General features: G+C 50.1%; 1 long non-coding RNA gene and 1 pseudogene across 2 annotated transcripts; one reads left to right on the top strand and one right to left on the bottom strand.

Moving 5' to 3' along the window:
- Window positions 1-4,555: 4,555 nt before the first annotated feature.
- Pin4-ps1 (peptidylprolyl cis/trans isomerase, NIMA-interacting 4, pseudogene 1) lies at window positions 4,556-4,798 on the top strand (annotated as a pseudogene).
- An 885-nt stretch (window positions 4,799-5,683) lies between these two features.
- Window positions 5,684-6,934, bottom strand: LOC134483939 (uncharacterized). 2 transcript variants are annotated; one of them, XR_010061149.1, is made up of 2 exons: window positions 6,754-6,934; window positions 5,684-6,158 (listed from the first exon to the last, which is right to left on the bottom strand). It is a non-coding gene; the product is annotated as an uncharacterized LOC134483939 (long non-coding RNA). The 2 variants fall into 2 exon arrangements; XR_010061151.1 differs by having other exon boundaries at window positions 5,684-5,868.
- Between the last annotated feature and the right edge of the window lie 17,654 nt (window positions 6,935-24,588).

The raw sequence follows: 24,588 nt of genomic DNA, 5'->3' as shown, positions 1-24,588 counted from the left end.
TCAATCATCCCATGGTTTCTGAGAGCTGCAGAGAAGCTCTTGCTTGGTGTGCGAGGAGACCTTGCATTGTCCCATAAGTTGGGAACAGCTCTGTGGCCTTGAGTCAGGAGGACGCTTGGGACAGGCGCCATGCTGGGAGCTGCTGAGCGAGGATTCCCTGATGCTGTCCATCCCAGTGCATGAGCTCAGGCAAGTTAATGCAACCTCCAGAATAGTCTCTCCTGGGCTGTGTGTTGAGTTTCTGAGGAGAATACAACCTATGGAAGAGAGTATTTGCTTTATTGATTACTGGCCCAGAACCAGGCAGGAAGTTTCTCTCAGTCCAACATCTGCTCCTTAAGAAAAATGGCGTGCTGGTGCCGGTGGGCTGAACTCTGAGCCAGGAGTACCTGAGCATCTGAACGGGTCCTCAGGCATTAGAGAGCCCCGCAGCCCCAATGGACTGTCCTGTCCCTGCTGACCCCACACTACCTGGCTGGAGCCTGAAAGAGGCAGAAAAAATGGAAAGTATCTAGTCAGGGTGCTTCTAGGCAAGGCATCATGGGAATATTTATGTTGCCGCACAATTCCAGGAGATGCCATCTGCTCCTCGTAATTTGGAGAAGCATCTGGCATTGTCTCGCTGTGTGGTCCCTTCCTTCCCCATCCTTCTCCCCTTAGACAACCAACCTCCTTGGTGCATCTGCCCCATTGAGAGAATATGGCTGAGTGAGGACCCAGAAGGAGCCTACTCCTGACACTTACTTTACTGTAAGGAGAGCTAGATTGAGAGGAAGAAAAAGCAATCAATCAAAACAAAACGAAAACACAAAACCATCCTCAGTCAGGGGAGCTCATCCGCCAGTCAACTAGAAAGCCCTCTAGTTGAGGAAAGAAAGGGAGAAGGGCCTTCTGCGTTACCTCAGCTGACACACAGGACCTGGAGGGGCTGGACTGAGCCTGGTTCAGCAGAGTGAGTGGTAGGTCACAGATTGTTGTCTGGTTCAGGGCAGCCAGAAGACCATTAGTCAGTGTCATGAAGAAGAGACCTTAGCCTGGAGAACAAATGGCACAAGCCAGCTAACGTCATCGTGGTCGTTGCTTGTTCTTGTGGGTTTGCTCTATGTCAGTGGTTCTCAATGTGTGGGTCGAGATCCCCACTGAGGGGGCCACACTAAATATTTACATTACCACGTATAACAATGGCAAAATTACACTCTTCCTTACACTGACCCTGCACCTTCCCATCTCAGCTTCTTTGCCCAAAAAACAAGGACAGAGCCAGACAAAGTGATGGACCTTTGAAAGCTATGGCCGAAAGCCCGTGCTATTGTTCAGATCCACTCCAGTTGCACACAGGGCCAGACACAATTCCCCTGTGAGGAGATGATGGTCACCATGCTGGGTGGGAACTCAAGGGCAAGTTTCACAGCTTACTCTTGAGCTCAGAGAAAATTCTCACGAGTTAATACTTGTGACCAGTCAGCAAACAAACAAACAAGCCAAGTTTCACGAAAAATAAAGCTGGCATTTGGAAGTGGGACCGTCAACATGGGAATGTACCAAACTTGGTCTGATTTTTTCAGAAGAATGAGAGGATCTCCATTTTGGAGGTTCATACCTGTGGCTTCAGGGCTCCTGAGGCAGGAGTGGGTAGATTAACTACTGTCTGTGGCCAGCCTGGTCTACATAATGAGTTCTAGGTTAGCTGTCTCAAAAAACAACCCAACCCAACTCAACTCTAAGAGTTGGTTAACACAGATAATTGATATTTAGACCTCTATATCAACTTTGTCTTTGTGTAAAAATGGATTGCTATGCGGGAGGAGCTCAAGAACCTCTACCTGCAGCTAAGTAGCCACCAACTGTATGTAGGTGGCCTCTCTTGAAGTAGGTGTGTGCTAGTTGGGTTTTGTCAGCTTGACACAAACCTAGACGTATCTGGGAAGAGAGAACCTTAATTTAGAAAATATCTTTCTAAAATTGGCCTGCAGACAAGTCTGTAGCCCATGTTCTCAAGTTATGGCTAAGGAGGAGGAGTCAAGCTCACATGGGCAGTGCCATCCATGGTTAAGCAGTTGTGGGAACTATAAGGAATCAAACTGAGCAAGCTGATGGGAAGCACTCCATGGCTCTGCTTCGGTCCTGCCTCCAGGTTCCTGCTTAGAGTTCCTGCCTCCAGGTTCCTGCTTAGGGTTCCTGCCTCCAGGTTCCTGCTTAGGGTTCCTGCCTCCAGGTTCCTGCTTAGGGTTCCTGTCTTCAGCTTCCTGCTTAGGGTTCCTGCTTCCAGGTTCCTGCCTCCAGGTTCCTGCTTAGAGTTCCTGGCTTCAGGTTCCTGCTTAGGGTTCCTGCCTCCAGGTTCCTGCTTAGGGTTCCTGCTTCCAGGTTCCTGCCTCCAGGTTCCTGCTTAGAGTTCCTGTCTTCAGGTTCCTGCTTAGGGTTCCTGCCTCCAGGTTCCTGCTTAGGGTTCCTGCTTCCAGGTTCCTGCCTCCAGGTTCCTGCTTAGAGTTCCTGCCTTGACTTCCCTCAATGGGCTGTGGCCTGCGATATGTAAGCCAAATAAACCCTTACTTTCCAAGTCGGTAAGGCGGGGTGCGACAGAGATGTCTAGAGCTCTTACTTTCTGGATACTGAGCAGAGATCATTCTATCTGTTATCAATCACTTTTTACTGCAAAAAGAAATGTCCGTGACGGTGGTTGAAAGATGCGCCAGTCTACTGGTCAAAGGATAAGAACATAAGTGGTAATTTATTGTTATGTCCATTGGGGAATAAACATATTAGGTTCTCCTCTATGACTTAGGCAGCATGGGGCTTTGGATCCGTTAATAGTACCAGGTTTTACCCCTGACAGATTGGCCTGTGGGCTAGCCAGTGGTGCATTTCCTTGATTGATGATTGGTTTGGTAGGGTCCAGCTCACTCTGTATAGGGGTGCTGCCCATGTGTAGGTGGGGAGCAAGTCAGTAGGCAGCATGCCTTTACGGCTTCTGCCTTCAGGTTCTTGTCTTGAATTCCTCCCTGACTTCTTCCATGATGAAATGTGGTAAGTGTAATATCCAAATAAATGTTTTCCTCCCCGAGTTGATTTTGGCCACAGTGTTTCATCAAAGCAGTAGAAATGCTACCTAAGATAATGTCAATTTATAGTCATTTTAGAAGAAAGAACTTTGACTGAGAAAATGCCCCTTCCGGATTGCCTTGTGAGTAAGCCTCTGATGTATTTTCCTGACTGATGATTGTCATGGTAGGGCCCTGCCCACTCTGGGTGGTGCATGGGTATGTCACTGACCTCTCTCGAAGTCGCTTTTCCTTCTTCCAATATCCTTTGTGGAGTTGACTTAATATTCCTAAGTTCCATTCATCTGTTTTTCACTACAGAAAGTCTTACTTTCTCCAATTAAAAGTTTTATTTATTTATTTATTTTATGTGTACAAATATTTTGTTTGTGTGTACATTTGTGCACTGTGTGAATGCCTGGTGCCCAAGGAGATTAGAAGAGGGTATATCTGGAGTGGTAGACTGTTGTGAGTCAGTATGTAAGTGCTAGGAACCAAACCTGGGTCCTCTGAAAGAGTTGCAAGTACTCTTAATCACTAAGCCCACTCCCTAGCCCACCACCTTCATTTTTAATAGATAGTTTTGCTGGGTATAGTAGTCTGATTTGGGGGCAGGGCACTCATAATCTCTCAGAAGCAGAAATACATTTTCCTAGACCATTTCTAGGCTTTAAATATTTCTATTGAATATTCAGATGTTACTCTAGTGTGCCTATATTTATAAGTGACTTGACCTTTCTCTTTTGAAGTGTTTTTTTCTTTTTTTAAATATTTATTTATTTACTTTATGTTAGTACGCTGTGGCTATATCCTCTCTTACTTCCTTCTGTCTTCTTGGTATTTTAACTATATTATGACATGGGGAGCTATTTTCTGGTCCTGTACATTTGATGTTCCATAGATTTCTTATACCTGGATGGGCGTTATTTTCTCTAGGTTTAGAAATTCTCCTTTTATGACTTTATTGAAGATACCCTTTATGTCTTCACCATGATATTTTTCTTCTTTTATGACCATTGTTCAAATGTCTACTCATATGTTTTTCAAAAATTCCTCACTGACATTATTGAGTGATCCAGTCTCTCTAGCTTGCCTTCTACTCTTGTCTCCCTGCTTCCAACATGATCCCTCCTATCAGCAAGGCTTCTCTGAAGCTTTCATTGAACCTGTATGGAATTTTAAAGAATCAATAAAAACATTATATATTTTTTTAAAAAATGGATTGGTATGATGGTTCTCACCTGTGATCCCAGACCTTGGGAGTTAGAGACACGAGGGTGAGGAGTTCAAGGTCATCCTTGGTTACACACAGAGTCTGAGGCAGCCTGGGCTACATGCGACTCTGCAGCAGTGAGTTCAGGAGATGCCACTGAGGGGGCAGTGGTTCTCCAATTGAATTCTGGAAAAGAGGGGGAAGGAGAAAAGAGGTGCAGTTTCCCGGAGTGTCTATGCTGACATGAAGGCTCAGGACCCCAGAGGTGGTGGCCAGACACATCCTGTGTGAAAACAATGGCTGAATGGTGGAAGCCATGGGAAAATTAAGGTCTGGAATGAATTCAGTGAAGGTGGCCACTCGATACAGTGAAGAAAGGCAGGATAGGGGACAGCATGGGTTGGATGACTAGAGGGTCTACGGTGCGGCCATTAGAAGTAGCAGTTACCTTGTCTGTGACTGGATGGATGAGCCTGTGTTTACAGATCCACCAGTTACATCAGAATATGGCCATCATGTTACTAGTATAGTTGAAGGGAGAGTATAAAAATCACAAGATAGACAAAGTGGGGGACTCTGGGTAGGAAGCATCAGTTTGGACTTGGGGTCAAACTCAGGTCATCAGGCCAGCACATTTACCTGCTGAGTCATCTCATCACCATATATTCTGTCTCATCCCCACTTTATAGATGTGTAAACTGAGGCTTAAAGTCCTTTTTGCTGACACCTCACAGGCTGTACACTGTGACTCTCAACCTTGAACAGGCAGACTGTTCCCTAACTCTCAGAACCTTTTCAAGAATTTCTTCAACATGTCTGCCCCTCTGTGGTCTCCGGTTGTCCACTCCCTTACCTGACTAGCATTGAGAGTAGGCCTGCATATAGAGATGCTGAATAAACACACTTAAGCAACTCCCCCAACACACACACACACACACACACACACACACACACACACACACTAGGTGATTGATTGGTGCCTTGCTTTTCTGGGAACCTGCAAGTGTACCGGGAAACCTTTGTAGCCCCATCTCCTCTCCAGGAGCTGGCTCTGTCAGCCTCCAGACTCTTCAGCCTCCAGACTCAGGAACTGGCTGCATTTCCACTCATCCCAAGACTCAGGCCCTGACCAGGCCCTCGGTTTCCTGACAGGGAGAGCATGCAGAAAGCCCTCTGATCCGAGAGATGGGGCCTCTAAAGTCCAGCTACGAGGTGTCACCATATCTCAAACAATTGCTTCTTTATTGCGTAAGCATACACCAGAAATCCGTCTGTTTTTGGGCAGCGGCTGACGGAAAAACAGGGGGATTTTCCATGTATTTATTATGTGAAAGATAACATATGGGGGACATGCACAGCGAAATGTAATTAGATATAAAACAAGCCAGACTGGAGAAACTGCCAAGAGCCTACGACATGATAATGACAATGCTTTGAGTGGTACCGTTTATTTTACAATCTATCATTGCAGTGGCTTGCCCCGGTCACCTGCTGAACAAGAACATGCCGTGTAAACATAGAGTTGGAAGCTCCTTCGGAGATGGCTGGCCAGGCATCATCTTTGATTAGTTCCTGTGGCTTTTCCAAGGTAAAGAAAGATTCACCCCGAGGCTCCGGCTGCAAAGGAGATGACTAGAATATGGTGGGCCGATGTCTCTCTAGGCATGGAGAGAACATCAGCCCATCCCCCAGCCTCCCCGCTGGACTTGTCCTTCCTATCCTTCCAGACGGAGAGCAATGGCTTCCACAGGTGACCATCTTGCTTTGAGATCTTCCCAGACTAGTGGAACGCTCTGTGCCTCCCGTGCCCACTGTGCAGAATGAGAAAGACACACACAGGAAGTCTAGACGGGGTAAATGGTGACTCTGATAAAGAGATGACGCTGTCCGGTCCTTCCAGGATGGGCCTGTGACAAACGGGAACCGTGTAGGGAAAGTGGAATGGAGAGATGGCATGGTAGGCAGAGCACCTGCTGTGTAAGCACAAAGATCTGAGTTTGGATTCCCCGCACCTGTGTAAAAGCCTGGCATGGTACACAGGTCTGTAATCTCATCCCTAGGGGTCAGGAGATGGCTGAATGCTTGGAGATCACTGGCCAGTTGGTCCAGCCAATCAGTGAGCTCCAGGTTCAGCGAGAGACCCTGTCTCAAAAAATAAGATGGTGGCCGTAGCCGAGCAAGGAAGACTCCTCACATTGACCACCGACATCCACCATAATCATTGGTAAGAATGTGTGCTTGTGTGGGTGTACAAGCACACTAGAGCATGCGCGCGCGCGCACACACACACACACCACAAATGGGGAAAAAATCTCTAAAACAAATATATTCACCTAGGAAAGGCGGAGAGCTGCAACAGAAAGACGCATGCGTAGTAAGCTACGTACATTTCGTAACGGTCAAGGCAAGGAGAAGCCTTTCAGAGTGACACGAGGAAGGTGACCCGGGCTATCTCAATCAGTCATCCTTGGCTACAAGGGTTCATAAGACAGGTGGACTTACTGCCAAGCTTGGACAGACAGTCACTGATCGAAGGATGGGCTGGCAGAAGTTGCAGCGGCCGCTTTCGGTGGCCTTTGTTCGTGGCTGTGGTTCTGGCTGTCTTGGGGGGACATATCGTGTCACCACGCGCCTGTACATGTGATACCCTCCCAACAGCCTCGAGGCTTTATTCTTTTGTAAGGGCTTGACGCCGGGGGCTCTGAGCTCAAGCGGGATCATTCATTTCCCCACCTGCTCTGCTCGTCACTCAGCCACTCCTCGTGGCAAGCCTTCCGATTAGAAATGTGAAGTCAGCTCCCAGACCGGTTCCTTTTTAGATCAACTTGCAAGATCTGCTACGTGCACACCTAGCACTTAGCAGGTTTCAAAGGTCCCCCTCCCCTTGTCCTTGCACATGATGGCTCACCACAATTTGTCAATCTTTCCCCTCTAAGCCCCACCCCCGTTGTCCTCAGCTCCCCGCTTTCCTCGGCCACTGCTTTGGTTCAAGCTTGCTTGATGTACCGCCACTACCTTTCTAGTCTGTGCTGCCGACCTCTGCTCGGTCTGCTCGGTCTGCTGGGTCTGCTGCTCCCTTCCTGTTCTTTCTCTGCACCATGCTGTGACCTCAGACTCCCGACCCTTAACTCTGCATGATTCCAGTCAGGTCTGGCATCACGATGGCTGGGAAAGGGAGTCAAGTGTTGGATCGTACACCATCCCTCTTCTGGGTCACATTTATGGCAGCAATTGTAGCCTCCCCTCTCCAGAAGTCTTCAGTGCCTGTGGGGGTGCCCTCCTCTCTCACTGGCTACACTAATGAGGCTTCTGGCCTTTATTTATTGCTGTGGGTCTCTTAGGATGGGAGTGCCCCTCACTGATGGGCCATCTACCCTCTCCCTAACCACCAGGTTTCTTTGCCCATCAACTGAGCCTCGTCAGGCTCTCTCCTGCTGGAACCTCTATGCATGACTCTCCAAAGCTCATCTCAACTGTGCTTCTTCAGTGACCTGGGCCTCCCACTGTCTCTCGGATTTTGGAGACAGGGCCTCACTCTGTACCTCAGGTTAAGGTGGCACTCACCATGTAGCCCAGGCTGGCCTCAGACTTGTGTCAAATCTCCTACCACAGCCTTTCCAAGTGCTCAGCCACAGGCGTGAATACCTCCCCATCTCAGAAAGATGGGGGCTGTCTTACTTAGGGTTTCTGTTGCTGTGATGAAATACCCAGGCCAAAAGCAACTTGGGGAAGGAAGGGTTTGTTTAGTTTACACTTCCATATCGTGACCCGACGATCTGTCGCTGAAGGAAGTCAGAGCAGGAACCCGGAGGCAGGAACTGATGCAGAGGCCATGGAGGGGTGCTGCTTACTAACTCCTCATGGCTTGCTCAGCTTGCTTTCTTACAGAACCCAGCACTACCCAGGGGGCACCACCCTCAGTGAGCTGGGCTCTCCCCATCAATCATTAATCAATAAAACACATTACAAATGTGCCTGAAGGTAGATCTTCCAGGGTTATTTTCCCAATGGAGAGTCCCTCTTTGCAAATGACACTGGCTTGTGTCAAGTTGACATAAACCTAGCCAGCATAGGGGCATTTCAGCTCTTGCTGGCTTTCCTTAGATTTTTTTTTTTTTACTTCCTTCTCTCCTCTCTCAGAAAACTACCTCTGTTGTTCCCTCTCCCCAGTCATGTGCCCCCCCCCACCTCCTGCATAAAGCCCTCTGCTTCTCTTTCCAGCTGGACACAGGGTTCTCCCAACCTGGGCCCTTGGAGGATGTTATATTTCTCTGTGGGTCACTGGCAGCTCCCCCAGCCTGTATCAGGGTACCTCATAAACAAGCATGTCCGCCCTCTCAGCTGTAAATTCTGACTCTGGGTCTTTCATCTTGCTGTGGACTGTGTGGATGGCCATTAAACACGCGTGCTCCGAGGCCAGCCCTGCCTGGCTTCAGGACCTGCGCCCGGCTGCTTTCTAATCCTTTCCGACTTGGCCCATCGCATTAGCTCTCGGAGCCCATCCATAAAGTGACGGGGAGAGTGAGTAGGATCCTCAGAGGACAAGAAGAGGTAACACCCAGGCAACACCTAGAAGGGCAGCAGGCAGACGTGAGGTATCTGTAAATGGAAGAGCAGCCCTCCTGCTGCTGCTCCTGCTGTTGCTTCTGCTTCTCCTGCTCCTTTTTAAAAAATTCTTTTAAAGACAGGTCTTGTGGATTCCAAGCTGGACTCAAACTTATTAGCCGAAGATGACTTTGATCTTCTGATCCTTTTGCCTCCACCTTCTCGGTGCTGGGATTACAGACAGGTTTATTCTGTGCCGGGGATAGAACCTGGACTCCTTTGTCTTATTATTCTAAGGACTTATTTCTAACACGTGCCAGCAGAGATCAGGAAGGGGAGATAGAATGACAGAGAGGTCAATGCCTTCAAGACGGGAACTTCATCAGTGCCTTCCTCAGAACGTCTTTCCCTAGACGGTTGTGCCCATTCCAAGGACAAAGCTCAGCTCTTTCATAGAAAGGTGCAGGCAAAGAGAGACCCAGTGCCACACCAGTGAGTGGCCAGAACTGGGCTCAAACTCCACTTTTCTTTTCTTTTTCTTTTTTTTCTTTTCTTTTTTTCAGAGCTGGGGACCGAACCCAGGCCTTGCGCTTGCTAGGCAAGCGCTCTACCACTGAGCTAAATCCCCAACCCCTCCACTTTTCTTATTGCAACTGCTCTTCCTAATAAAGTCTCCAAACTTCCACCGGGGTGTCTCTTATGCTATCCCAAGAAGAGGTGGCATCCCTGAGACTGACCTGGAAGATAGGACCCTGGACAAGGGAATGACCCACCCACTTCCTGAGACCTGCCCAACCTTCTCCAGCCTTAAGGAGAGCCTTGGGTCTATGTTTAGATATTTGACAGTTAGGGCCTGTTGGTACCTATCCAGCCGTGAAGAAGGAACAAGGCCTCTAACTTTCATTCGGAAGTTTCAACTTCCAAATGCTGGAAGACCTAGTCACTCTTAGTCACACAGAGATGGGTTAAATCATAATGAAGCAAATATGGTTAAAAAAAATAAAGATTCCCCCAGTCCTCCCCTCCCCAACTCTCAGGGGTTGGGTAGAGACATTGTGTGTTTCTAAAGCAATATACAGTAACACTGACAACACCAAGGCATGACCCCCAAAGCAGCTTCCTGCTCCCATGAAGCACCCTGGACAGCCTGGGTGACAACATTAACCACACCAGACCATCAGTGGGAGGCCTACTGCAGGTGCCCGGGGCAGGACTACAAGCGCTCAGCCATGTTGGCATTTCCCATCCTGACACCCGCCAGCCTTCTGAGTATTTTCGGGGTCCAATGAGGAACTGAAATGGCAAGAGACTCCAGGACATTCCTGGCTTAGGGTAATTCCTCAACTAGCCCTAGGAACCTTTTGCATTTGTGTCAAAAGCCAGAAGACTGATCCAAGAGGCAAGTGGCAGAATGAAGCCCAGGTTGGAGGTAAGAAAGTTGAGATTCCTAAAAAGTCTGTAAGCTCATCCCAGCATCAGAGAGCTAGGGTGCGCTGAGCTGAGCTCTGAGCCTTGGTGGGCTTAGTCTGATAACTGTTTAAATGCAGCTCTGTCCCCTATGACTTCCTAATCATTTCTCAAAGGAAATGACTCAAGGGTGGGTTCCTAGTGTTCCTGACACGCAGATACAAGAACTAGGGCAGTTTGGGGCAGCGATTAATAAAAATGTGCTAGGGTCCGAGAAGTTTCTAGAAGGATATGAGGCATCACTGGCGCCTCTTATGCTTCAGATGAAACTCTAGTGCGTATGTGGGGACCGCATCCTGTGCCTGCGCCCAAGCTTCCTCACAGGATGGCTTCCTGTTACTGAGTTTGCGTTTAGTCATCTCTTGGCCAGTTCAGGGCAGAAGGATCCAGAAAGTTCAGTCAAGTAGTAACGATGTTTGGTTTTTAAAATAACACCCAGAAAAAAAAATAGGGTAGAACTTCCCAGTTAAGTGAGGAGGGTGGAGAGGGCTGGGAAAGTCAGACCCTATTGCTTTCAGTCAGATTTCATGAAAACTTCTGCAAAATCAATCAGAGATTCAGTCAGTTCATTTCAAAGTCCCAGGAGTCTAGACAGAAGTTAAAGCTTCACATGGACTGAGGTGGATAGGTGGAAATTTGGTCTATCCAAACTCCGGCAGGATTTTGATCTAAGAGTTCAGCGAGGTGAGTCCAAGCAGTAGAGTCAAATATTTGGTGGGATTTATCATCACAATATCCTGACCAGTTGGCATAATTAGGACCAACATCCAGGTGTGTGACAGGCAGACAGAGGCAGAGGATTGGCTGGCTGTGTGCTGTGTCCTGGGGGTGGGGAGCAAAATACTGCCCAAGAGCTTTGGTAGAATTTTTATCAAGAGGGAAATGGCAAAGCCAGTGTCATTCCTAGACAAGACCCTGCCATTGCTTGATGAGACCCCAAATGCCCTATGGCCCCAGACATGGCTGGACCATTACATTAGACCTTGTAAAAACACCCCCACGCCCCATTCCAACCAGTGGGCAGCGAGCTAATATGTCCTCACCTAAAGAACAACGGCTGGGCTCTTCCACGTAAGCACGCACTTGTCCCCACACGGCCTGCCTGTCTGTTCTCCCACGCTCCTTCCCCTCTTTGGCCAGAGCCGAGTAGGTAAAGCCAAGAGCTGGCTGGCGCCCCAGCCCATGGAGGCGTAGCTGGGCTCTGACCCAGTGCCTCAAACAGGTTCCATATGGCCCTCCCAGCTGCCCCCCACTCCCTTTCCCACCTGGGCTGTTTCTGAGATTAACTTCTTTTCCTGATTGTCAGCAAACAGCCATAGGGAGGGGTTGCTGACTGCCTTGAGGCTGGAGTTGTATGGAATTCTCATCACTAGGCTGGCCAAAGAGAGACCCAATTCCTGGGTAGTTGAGAGAGGGGACATGAAGGAGACACATGGCCTCGACATAGGAGCCATGTTACCCGCTCCTCCGGCACCATCACGAAGCAGCCTAGTGTGAGCATCAGGCCCTGAGACTCCAGATGGGAAAGGACTGTGAGTTGGGGGCTCCCTGATTCTCTCTGGAACCCAGAATTGCTTCTGTAGCTAAGACAGGTGTGATGACAGAAAAAAAAGGGAGGGAAGGTGGAGGGATGGAGGGAGGGAAGGAGCAGCTGGCATAAGACAGGGAGGGGACAGGAAGGCCACAGCACATGCATCACACTGGGAAAGAGCAGTCTCAATTGATCAGTGGGGCACTAGAGTAAGGGCCCTAAGGTAATCACCCTGCTGAGCCTGAGGTCTAGCGCTGGGGTATTAGCTAGGATGAGCATTGTGGACGTTGCAGCGGCCATAGCTGGACTTTTAGCCATGGCTGGAACCTGCTCTTTCTGGACTTGCCTCTCTCCTCTGAGGTTCTGACTTAGAGGCCTGACTGTGACCTGATCAGTGCTGTAAAAACACATCAGATGACAACCATCCAAGGGAAGCTAGGGAGGTAAAGAGACTCTTTGGATTCCGTTCCAGCTCTTTTCATCCTGAGGGGAGCCCTGGCCCCCTTAGCTTCTTCTTTGCCTATAAACCAGGCGCAGAATCTGCCCTGGGTACCTGGGAAACCCTCTATGTGCCCTCCCAGCCCTTCAGTCCACAGACTGGTCCAGGGGCAGCTGATCCCCTCCTGAGCTCTTGGCTGAGCCACGTCCTGGTCTTAACCCTCATCCTCCCTTCATCCTGTCATTCACCCTAGCCCAGAAGCTGGGCCTCCAGGTCTGGGGCTCTGGGCATCTGAATGGCCTCCCCACCCCTCCTCCTGCCTATGCTGCCACATCGTTGGCCCGGATTTGGGGACCTGTGCTCTTGCCTGGGAAGATCAAAGCAGAGCCCCGCTTTGTTTTCAGTAATGATATCTGGTCGCAGCAGGTGGCGGTTTAGACTCTCAGCCCTGGACAGCCGTCAGGGATCTCTCTGGTCGTCTTCTTTTCCTCATGGAGAATGGAATCCAGATCTCTCTCCACGGCCCCCAGAATTCCATCTGCGGCATCCCCATGGGCGGTAGAGACACACCAGCCTCTGTTCTCTTCCCAAGATAAAGGACTGATGGCTCACAGTACTTTGGTTTTTATGGATGTGTAGCCAGAACTTCAGAAACACACACACACACACACACACACACACGCACACACGCATGCACACACGCACACACGTGCGCGCACGTGCACGAGCACACACATGCACGTGCACACGCACACACACTCACGTCGAGAAGTTGTAGTTTCAAGGCTATCAGGAAGCAAGGTTCGGTTGGGGAGATGGATTGGCAGGTAAAGGTCCCTGCCAGCAAGTGTGAACCCCAGAACCCACACAGGAGAAAGAGAGAATGGGTACCAGAAAGTTATCCTCTGACATCCCTCCTCATGTGTGCACACAAACACGCACATGAACATGCACGCACACATGCACACCCACACCCAAGCACGAGTGCAGGCATGCATGTTGGTGCTGGTATTTCGTGCAGGTTGTCTACTTCAGGCTAGGGTGTGAGCAGGTCTGTTAGAAACCCAGGCTACCCCACAGCCAGGCTTCTAAGAGGCCTCCTACAGTAGCAGGAGACGTCACAGGAGGGTGTGTCGCTGGCATTTCCTTGATTTCTCACACCCTCGGGGATCCACTCAAGGGTTAGTTCCTGTAAATGCTGATTCATTTTCCAGATTGGTCCCCTGTGTTCTGCTGACTCACAGTGGCAGGGCAGACACTTCCTGCCAGGGCTCAGCCACGGAGTCATCCTCTTCCCCTCTGCGTCTTGTCGTAGGGGCAGCTTTGTCTATACTGGGCAGGCTGATGGGGGAACGAAGGACAGAAGACATTTCTCTGCAGGCTCTTCTGTCTTCTGAGAGGACCCAAAGGTTTGTGGGGTCATCCAGAGTTGGGCTGCTCCCTAGTTGCCATGCCCTGGGGTTGCCTGGAGCCAGGAAGGTTCCAGAGTGGCAGAGAGGGGACTTCAGGGTAACCATGTCTGCATCCAGGTGAAACTAGTTAAGTTGACTGCCAGAAGGGAAGGAAGACACAGAGAGGGAGTGGATGACCTAGATATGTTACTAATTGACTTCCTGCTTCTTCTGCCTGAGATGAGGTCTCCAATCCCTCTGTGGCTCTGCCCTGCCCTTAACCTCAGTCTGCTTCCTGGGCCTCTCCTCCCTACTTTAGACTAGGTTGGGATATGTGCCTGGGTCCCTTTACACACACACACACACACACACACACACACACACACACACACACACAGAGGCACATCAGGCACATCGTGTACACATGCACGTGGGTGCACTAGGGTTCTCCTTCAGGGACCTCAGCACAGTTACAACCAGTATTTCTTCCGTGTCCTTCATCCCTTTTTGAAGATGACATTAGCCCCGTCTACCTGACTCACTGTGCTTCCCAGCCCAACATCAGGTTATAGCAGGTATTCCCAGATATTCGGACAATGATGTGTGGACAGTGGTGAAGCTTCATGTGAGGAAGTCTTTTCTAGCAGAATTAGTTCAGGACTAAAAGGACTAAATGAATCAGTTGTTCCTAGGAGCAGAGGGCCTCCTCCTGTCCCTGGAGGAATGAAGCTGAGGCCAAGTGAGCCCCACCCCATCTTCATCTTTTCATCTTTCGGAGCGGCTGGAAATGTGGGAATCATATGAAATCTAATGTCAGATGTAATCAATATAAGAACCACACCCGAGCTGCAGTTCACCACCTGGTTCTAAGATTCTGGGGTTGCAGGGAATAATTTCCCCTCATCTCAAGGCTCTCCCAGCCTGCCTTTCCTTCTCAGGTTCTACCTGTGCCCTGCTATCTAAGATTCAGACGCCCTCTATTCTGTCCAGAGTCCTCTGTCCAGGTCTCCTTGGAGAATCCCATACACCCCTTCCGGCAAGGGCATGGGGGTCTGCCAGTGGCACGTGCATTTATCTCCCATTAGGGGGCACTTACAGCTGCCAGGAGCTCACAGCTGTATTCACAGAGGCAGCTGTGTAATGGGGAATCTTCTCCACTGTGTCAGCATCAATTCTCAGATGCCAGAATCAGAGGCTCACCCCTCTGCCTTCAGTAGAGTCAGCTAAGGGCCATCCATGCATCTTCCAGAACAGTCAAGGTCCTACCTACAGCCACATCTGGGTCAGCCAATCCTTGCGATTTCCTTCTCCTAAAGGTTCCCATAGGTGTGTCTCCTACCAAGGTTCTAACCTAAGCTTCTTTGTAGCAGCTCTGAGTCTGTCTGATTTCAAGGAATCCTCCCTAGGCCCCACTTCCCCTCAGCCACTCCCTCTGACATCCCGGGATTTTTGTTGTTGGTAGTGTTTTTGTTTGTTTGTTTGTTTGTTTGTTTGTTTGTTTGTTTTAATGAGCTGTCTTGGGGTCTGGGGAGACAGCTCAGTCAATTTAAAGGTACTTGTCTTGCATGCGTGATGGCCTGAGTTCAGCTCCCAGAATCCATGTAAAGACTAGAAAGTAGGGCGGCACTCATTTGTAACCCCAGCTCTGGGGAGGTGAAGGCAGGCATGTCTCTGGTGCTCACCAGGGAGCCAGCCTACCCTACTGGGAGATCCTTGGGCCTGTGAGAGACCTTCTTTCACAACAAAGTGGATGGTGCTTGAGGAACAACATCCGAGGCTGTCCTCTGGCCTCTACATGCACACGTGTACATGTGTGCATCTCCAGACATACTTGTTTCTGCAAACATCTGCATATACATGTACACATGGAAACACAAACACTCTTCTCTCTCTCTCTCTCTCTCTCTCTCTCTCTCTCTCACACACACACACACAGAGACAGAGACACACAGACACACACACAAAGAGAGAGAGACAGAGAGACAGAGAGATAGAGACAGACAGAGACAGAGACAGAGACAGGCAGACAGACAGACACACATGCACACACACACATGCACACACACACATACACACACACACAGAGAGAGAGAGAGAGAGAGAGAGAGAGAGAGAGAGAGAGAACCCACATGAGATAGATATCTGCGGTTATTGATAGCTCTGTAGTCCCTTTCTAAAGTGGTCCACTATCTGGGGGATAATTTTATCAAATGTGTGTGGGAGGGGTTAAAATTCAGGGGTCAGCGGAGGGGTTAATAGGGTAAGGTTTGAGGATTTCTGGTTTAATCCATGCATCACAAACCATGTCATCCCTATAGCTCAAGGAAGGCAGAATATTGTCCAGCCCACGACTATTAGCGGGTGAGGCCAGTGTTCGTGAGAGCCATAGACTTCCACTATGCTAGGATTCTTAAACCAAGAAGTGATGGGGTGTGGCCAACTGAACTTGGCTGGCCGTGTGATTCCTCCCCTCTGGTCTTGCTAACTTTCACTGATTGGCTGTGAAATCCACTAAATCCTATTGATGGAGGAAATGCATGTATCTGTGCTGACACCAAAAGGCTGGGTACAAATGTCTTAGTGCCCCCTGCCTCCCTAAGACTCCCTCTGTTTGTGACACCTTTCTGTCCCAGGGATGTTTTCAGCTACATGCCCCTAGGGCCAAGAGAAACACCAGAAAGATACCTTGGTTAACTTGGTGTGCGTGTCTGTTCTAATTTTGCAGCCCTCCACAAAAGGCAAATACACACAAATTGAAGGGAAACTATTTCTATCTGATTTTTACACAACCACAGTTATTTACTAATGGGGTGTGTGTTGGGTACCACAGGGCTTTGAAAACCTTGGACTCATATCTGGCACCATCACCTCATCTCTTGTACCGCAATGGCTTGCACGTGGAATTGCTTTTTGTTACCGTCCAAACTCAAGCACCATAACGCCTGTGACAACAGAGGAAAGAATATAGCACAGCCTGTGCTCGAGGAAACTTCTGCCTAGAGCCGGAAGTTCCCTGGGATCTAACAGTATCCAAAGCCCCATAAAATTTCCTCTGGTGGGTGCTAGAGAGATCACTCAGTGGCTAAGAGCCGCTCTTGCAATGGACCCAGGTTTGGTTCCTAGTATCCTAGAACCCACACGGTGGCTCACAACTCCAGTTCCAGGGGAATCCAGCGCCCTCTAGTGGCCTCCACTGCCATTGCATGCATATAGGCACAAGTGCACATAATCACGGAACACAGAAATAAACAAATATTTGAGATTTCCAACCTTTGCGATCGCTGTGATGACGGGGCCACACAGCATATCCATGAACATCTGCACTGAGTCTGGCTTATGATGTTATTTATAGAAATGTGGGTAAGACGTTGTAGACAGGAACATGGGTGACTCTGGGGCAGGTACACGGTTAACCAATTCACCCCAGCGTGGATGACAACTTTTAATCCCCATCCCTGGACCTCCTTGCCCGATGTGTAGGCAGCTAGGAGTGCCCTCCAGCCCAGAATTGCTGATTTCATATATAACCTTGTATTGTGAATGACTCTCCTCCCAGCCTAGCAGTTGCCATCTTGTGGGGGGGGGGGTTGAACCAGATGGGCTTGTTGACTGTTTACAGTCTGTCACAGCTGGGTCCAGAGGAGCATAAGACTCTCCCCTGAGAATGTAGCTGCTCCCCACCATCTGTTACACGGAACTCTGCCTTAATTGCATGTGGCCCTGGGAAGGGCTGGGATTACAGGCCACAGAAGGGCCCCATCTATGCTGCTATGGGGAGCCTTCACCCCATGGTCTAAAGGCTCTCCATGTGTGGCCTGTTGAAGGATAAGCACCCACACCCCTGTAAGTAACCCCTCACCTATGCTCTGTACAGAAGCCCAATGAACTTACTGGTTCTCCGGGGTAAATTTTGGTGGAATCGTGCCTCAGTTTACCATGGGGATCTTAGGAGGAGAGGTAGATGTTGCATTTGCTCTCTTGCAGGGGAGGAGTTTAGGCATCAGCTAAGGGTGGGGCCCTTGATCTTATAACTTTCTGGGTATCCTGGTCTGGGACATCTCCCTTTCAGAGTTTCAGCTAGGAGGAAAGAATCAGAAAGAGTGATTCTTAGGGACCAATCCAGGACTTGCATCTTTATATATTGAGTGTTCAAAAGAAGTCTTCACATTTAATTTATTTTTAATTTAATTTAATTTATTGTTTATTGTGTGCATTTGGGGCGTGATAGGGGGAGGTGCTTTTGTGCCGTGGTGCACATGGAGAGGTCAGAGGATAACTCGCAGGAATCAGTTCTCTCCTCCATGTGCCATCCAGGGACAGAACTCAGATCACTAGGCTTGGCAGCAAGCCCCTTTACCTGCCGAGCCATCTCACCGGCCCCAGTGTGTTGGGTAATTTTTGTTGTGAGCCTCATTTTGTTCAGGCATCCCAGGAGCCTCCAGGGATGAGTTGAACTGACTTGGGAGTCAGGGTGCTTCAGGCAAACCCCTGCCCCGATCAAATCCGTCTTTAATCTCAGTTCCCCGAAATCACCTGTGGGTGCCATTGGTGGTGTCAGTGCAGGTGCTCCCCTTGGGCCAGAGTGCGTTTGCCAAACTCAGAAGTACGTTAGCAAGACTGCTTTTAACTCTAGAGTGTGCGCACAGGTTACAGGCCTGTAACCCCAACACCCGGGAGGCAGAGGCAGGAGGATCGGAAGTTCCAGGTTATTGTCAGCTGTGTGGCAAGTTTGAGGTCAGCCCAGGGAAACATGACATTGCTGAAGGCGGAGAAAGAAACACACCAGTTCCACCAGTTTGCACGATGACACGGGGAGGGGGTGCTGACACAGATGGGACTGTGGGAAAGGACAGCAAAGACAGGGTGGGGACCCTTGGCAATGAATGAGCAGGTGCAGCCAGGGCCAGCCACCCTGACAACATATGCTCCCAGTCCCCAGAACAAGCCTCACTTGTATAAAAACAAAACAACCCATCTCTCTCGAGGCTCAGTTAATGCATCTTTGAAACCGCACAACTCCAGGGGGGTCCAGGCGGCCACTGACACTCTCGTGTGTTTGGTCAGGCTGCTTGCCAGCCTGTGCCTGTCTGACATAGCCCCCTGTCCCCTGCGTCTGATGCAGTAAATCACTCGAGTGGAAGGCGAAAGAGGTCGGATGTCAGGCAAAGGGCTGCCTGGTGGACATCATCCCATTCTCTTTCCTTCACAGACAGGCAGATGAACAGTATTGGGGAAGGGCAGCTAGCTTTCCTGTCCCTGTCTCCCGCCATGGCTTGGGGGTACAGTCAAAGATGCTGGAAGATTATTCCCGCCTTCTCATGAGGAGTCTGGGACCCACTAATTTGCGCTCTGGGGAACTGCTTGTGTGTGGCTTTAGTATCACACTTCCCAAGCTCCCTCTTTCCACGGGGTGGGATGGGGGTGGAGGGGTGGGAGTGGGGGGACGCGGGGACCGTGCGTTTCAGGTTGTGTTTTGCCGCAAAGGAGCCACAGCGGCCAAGAGCCAAGCTGGGAAGTGAGGGTAGTACTTCTTCCCCACAGCAAGACTATGTGATCTTGTTCCAGCAATTTCGTGCCTCGGGCCTCTGTGTATTGGCCAGGAGCTGTAGAACTCCTGTGTTGGGCTTGTCTGCTCAGCCCAGATTTCCCAGAGGGCTTGGAGTTTCCACTGCTCTGGAAGGTTTTCTTTATCTCATCTCATCTGAGTGAAAGAGGCAGTTGGGAGTCCCTATTTCAGCCTCTTTGGGACCCTGAGCCAGGGTAGAGGACGGTGGGGATGAGGCGCTAAGGCTGGGCCTTGACTAGATTTTCCCCTCAAGTCTAGCACATCTGGTCTCTATTTCCCTCTGAGGCAGGCGTGGCTGAGTGAAGCCTTTCTCTACGGCTGTGAGCAAACAATCCAAAGGCCAAGTTCAGGCTCCTCTTGGTTCTGGACCAACCCGGGGCTTTCTCCTAAGACCCTCACCCACCCTTTCCCAGGCGAGTCTCTAGCAGGCAGGTGAGTCTTACATCAGAGCGCAAGCAAACATAGGGTCAGCTAGGGAAGGACGGGGGCCTCAGGAGTTGACCCCCTGTAGAAATGGAGTCAGACAGCATCAGGGAATCAGGAGAGCCTTCCTGGGCTGTGAGGATGCTGAGAGGCCTCAGGAAGAGGTGTTCAGAGGTCACAGGGTCACCTTCATCTCCAGGGAGGGCAAGAGTGGAAGCATCTTGCCAGTTCCTGTTTTCTTACTGGCACCCTGACCCTTTGGCAATGAGAGAGTAAGAGTCCTGTTGGAAGTCAGACTTCTGGGGTACCAGGCTACCTTAAGAGACAAACTTGCACTCATTGATTGGGGGGTCCCCTAGGCCCTCCTCCTAGGGGCAGCACACTATGGTGGGTCAGAACACGGGCTCTGGGGTCTCACAGGCCTGGGCTCAGTGAGGGTCCTCGGTAACCGTGCGTCACGGAACTGCTGTGAGCCAGTTTATCATGCCGTGTGGCGGTGGGAAAAGACTATAGAACTGGATAAACCTCCAGCCTGGCCCGTAGGAAGCCACAGGCAGCTGTTATCTGTGCACGAGCCCCTCCACCCCCACTTCCGCTCATCTTTGTGTCATCTACTCATTCACCCACCCTTCCTTTTCTTCTTTCTCCTCTTCAGTCTCCTGTCTGTTCGTCGTCTTTCTACCTCTCTTCCTGTCTTTTCATTAATCCATCCTTCTATCCATCCACCTTCCTTCTCTCCTTCCCTTTATCCCCTTCCCTCTTTCTATCCCTCCATTCTTTTCTTCAATCCTTTCTTTTATCTGTCTGTCCTTCTTTCAGTCTATCCTTCCTTGCATCTGTTTATTGTCTCTCCCTCCATTTTCAATCCGTCCCTCTCTCTCTCCCTCTCTCTCTCCCTCTCTCTCTCCCTCTCTCTCTCCCTCTCCCTCTCTCTCTCCCTCTCCCTCTCCCTCTCCTTCTACCTCTCCCTCTCCCTCTCCTTCTACCTCTCCCTCTCTCTCTCCCTCTCTTCTACCTCTTCTTCTCCTTCTCCCCCTCTCTCTCCCTCTCCTTCTCCCTCTCCCTCTCTCCCTCTCCTTCTACCTCTTCCTCTCCTTCTCCCTCTCTCTCTCTCCCTCTCCTTCTCCCTCTCTTTCTCCCTCTCTCTCCTCCTTCCTCATATCCATCCACATTTCCTCCCCTCCAGCCTCGGTGCTGGAGGGATCACAGAATGGTCCAGCTGGCTCAGCGGCTCTCATAGACCGGAAGCTTGTCAGTCACACCGGCCCTGGGCTGACCCTCAGCCTTCCTGATTCATGGACTCTGAGTAGGGCACAGAACCTGCAGCTCAGGTGATCCCTAGACCCTTCTCCAGAAACATTCTCTGAGCATCTCATTGCAGAGAAACCTGAGGCTGAAAGAGCGGCTTCCTCAGTTCTATGGCCTTTGGCATAATGAAGTCTAGGCCCTTCCCCTCAGCCTCCATGGGTGTGACCTTTGGTCTGACCAGGGTTGTTGAGGGCTACTGACAGCCCTTTCTCTCCCTCCCCCCAACTCCTATTTCCCCACTCCCCTCCCCCTTCCCTTCCACCTCCCCTTCCAGCTCCCACATGAGCCTGTCAGGACCTGGATTTATTCCTCTCCACCAGCTTTATTTCCTGCTTTATTTATGTCCCTTGCCTTTTATCTCCTGCCTGGTGGGCCCACAGGGACCATTATGTAGCTATGGCTGTGTCCACATCTATCTCTGGCCCTGGGGGACTGAGCCCCCACCCGGCCGTCATTACTTATTCTCTGGGTCTCCAGGGGCCCAGTGCAGCTGTCCCTGTGCGTGGCCAGCCTGGAGGACATTCTCTTCAGACAAGACTATTGTGAGGTGGATGTGGGATGATCGGGTCAGAGAGGCCATGGGCAGATTGTCTGGGGACCAGGATGAAGGTGACCCTTCAGGAATTCGTTGGGTGACAGGAGGCAGCAGACTGTCAGGACTTTACAGTCCTGTTCTGGACTGGGCCAGTGACCCTGGTCTCATTGCTCCAGTCTCTTTACCTGTGAGACAAGGCACAGCGGTTCACAGTTACTTCTAGGACTCCTGAGAGTTTAGCAAGTGTTTTCCCAGTTAGTTTTCCTATCTCTGTCTCTCTGTCCCTTTGTCTCTGTCTCTGTCTCTGTCTCTGTCTCTCTCTCTCTCTCTCTCTCTCTGTGAGAGAGAGAGAGACATAGACAGAGAGACAGAGAGAGAAAGAGAGAATATATGTGTATGAGTGCACCCACGTGTGCACGTGGAAGTTCTTCAGGCTTCCTACACCTTGATTTTTAAGGTAAGGTATCTCACTTTTACCTGGAGCCCAGCAGTTCAGCTAGACTGTGTGCCCAGAGCCCTCCAGGGCTCCCCCTGTCTCTGCTTTCCCACCAGTGGGATTACAGGTACACGCCACGCCTACCAGGCTTTTACGTGGGTTCGGGGGTTCATGAGTTCCGGGCTCTAAACGGCAGTCCTCATGTTTGAGAAGCTAGCGTTTTACCCACTGCGCAATTCTCCCATCAAACTAGCTTCTTTATAAAGTAATGGGTGCTCCTAAGAAAGGCAGCGCACAGCTCCACGGCCAAAGCATGGGACATTTCAGATAGAACAGAGGGGAAAGAGGCGTGGCGCATTGAATGGCCGTCCCACATCTTGACTCCCAGAGCTGTGCCTGTGACCTCATTAAGGATAAGGGTCTTAGCATATAAAATGAGTTAGGGATCTCGAAGCGAGGTCATCCTGAATTTAGGGAGGGCCCCCCAACTCCAAAGACAAGTCGAAGACAAGAGAAGACACACAGGGTAGCGGGATACTAGGGCTGGGGGCAGGCTGACTTGTTCACACAAGGGCTGCTCCCCAAGGACTTTAGTGGCAGCCCAGTTCGGCTGCACCCTGAGTTCAGCCCTTCAGCTTGCTCCACGCCTCAGCAAGTGAGCTTATTTGTTCTTGAAGTCCCGGAAGGGCAACTCAGAGAGCAGCTATGCTTCTCTGATGGAGGACCTGTCAGGGCTATTAGTAGCTACAGTGTTGAGGAAGCCCTGGGGTGCAAGTTAGGATGAGCCAGGGATCACGGCTTAGGACATGAGCCTCAAAAAGTGTATTAGCATACTAGGGGGTGGGGTTGAACCATGACTGGTGGCAAAAGGTGGGGGGAGGGCACTATCTGGTCTGACCTTTCTAGGAATGGGGTGACAGAGTAGAGTCAGGCGTTTTTCCAAGAGACAGGACCACAGGCAGGGAAGTTACCATGTATCATGCATGACCCGCTCCCCGGGCTAAAGGACTTTGGGGAGGTGGCTGCTGGAGGGACCTGCCCCCAAGCCCAGTCAACCTTTCCATTGTGCAGACAGGCTTGTTGTGTGTCCTAAAAGCTTCCATCTGTTCTCCATACTCCATGTTCTGCAGTCCATGCTGGCTTGGCACGCTCAAGGATAGGAATTCATGCTCATTAAAGCATTGACTGTAGCCACTGTTTATTGAGAGGTTGCTACGTGGCTGCCGTTTCCTGAGTGTCTTATGCCATTAATTAATTAATGTATGTCTCATTAATTTAACCTACTGCTCACATTCCAGTCAACCCATTTTTTTGCAGACCAGGAAAGGAAAACTCCAGAGAGGTTGGGCTGTTTGTCCGAGTCACCTAGCTAGCAAGTGGAAGACCTAGGACTCGAACGGAGGCTGCCTGACGGCTCTCAGTCACCAGGTTATAGCTCTTCTCCCAGTCACAGAGACTCTGGGGACATTATATCAGCTATGGAAGGTATACCAGATGCTCTGGGATGGAACATCTATCTACTCATCTGTCTTCCCTCTGCTCGCACTACCCCACACATAATTTTCTCTTTGTGTATTGTTCCAAAGCTTGTGTTTAGGGCACTTTGTTGCCCAAGAATCTTCAATGGCTCCCCCTGACTTCTGCAAACCCTCAGCTCAGGGCTGGAGGTGTAATTAAGTACTTGCTTAGCAGGTAGAAGGCCTCGGGTTCGAGAATAAACCAGCACAGCCTAAGCCAGATGGGATAGCTCGCAGCCGTAATGTCAGCACTTGGCAGCTGGAGACAGGATGATCAGAAGTTTAAGATTACCCTTGGCAGTGCTGGAGAGATGGCTCAGTGGTTAAGAGCACTAGCAGCTCTTCCAAAGGACTGGGGTTCAATTCCCAGCACCCACATGGCAGTGTCTGTAAGTCCGATTCTAGGGGGGTCTGACACCCACATTTTACAAGCAGGTAAAACACCAGTACACTAAAAGTAAATAAATTTAAAATATCATCTTTGCCTACACAGCAGTTGGAAGCCAGTCTGGGCTAGATGAGACCCTCCCTAGAAAACAGCGGAGCTAGCTAATGAGTAAAACCTGTTCTTTTGTTGTTCTTCCTGAGGGCTCAAGTTCAATTCCCCAACACCGGGCAGTTTATAAACTGCCTATAACTTAAATTCTTAAAACCTTCCCAGTGCTATGACAGTTCCTCATGGTGTGGTGACACCCCAACCCCATCATTGCTACTTCATAGCTGTAATTTTGCTATTGTTGCGAAGCATAATATAAAAGTCAGTGTTTCCTGATGGCCTTAGGCGACCCTTGTGAATGTGAAAGGGTCATTGGAACTCCAAGGGGGTCTTGACCCACAGGTCCAATGTCTCTGACTTCTGAGGGAATCTGCACACACACATACACACACACACACACACACACATAATTAAAAATAATTTTTAAAAATAAGGAAGCAAAACAAACAAAACAAACAATCTAGAAAGCAAGCCTGTAACCGGGTGGTCTGATGTCCCCAACTCTCCCTGCAAGAGGGTCTTCTGCTTATGGGACCTTTCCAAATGGCTTCCTCTTGATGTTCTCAGCATCCACCTGCCTCCCTGCCTTGGGCCTTCCCAAAATACTTCTTCATCCCCTTTAGATCCCACTTCCTCCTGGAGGCCTGCAGAGCCCACCACCCCTTAACCACCCTGATCCCACT

Source organism: Rattus norvegicus, chromosome 20, assembly GCF_036323735.1.
Source record: "Rattus norvegicus strain BN/NHsdMcwi chromosome 20, GRCr8, whole genome shotgun sequence".
Classification (NCBI taxonomy): domain Eukaryota; kingdom Metazoa; phylum Chordata; class Mammalia; order Rodentia; family Muridae; genus Rattus; species Rattus norvegicus.
The sequence above is the reverse complement of the archived record's forward strand: the minus strand, read 5'-3'. Positions and strand labels throughout refer to the sequence as shown.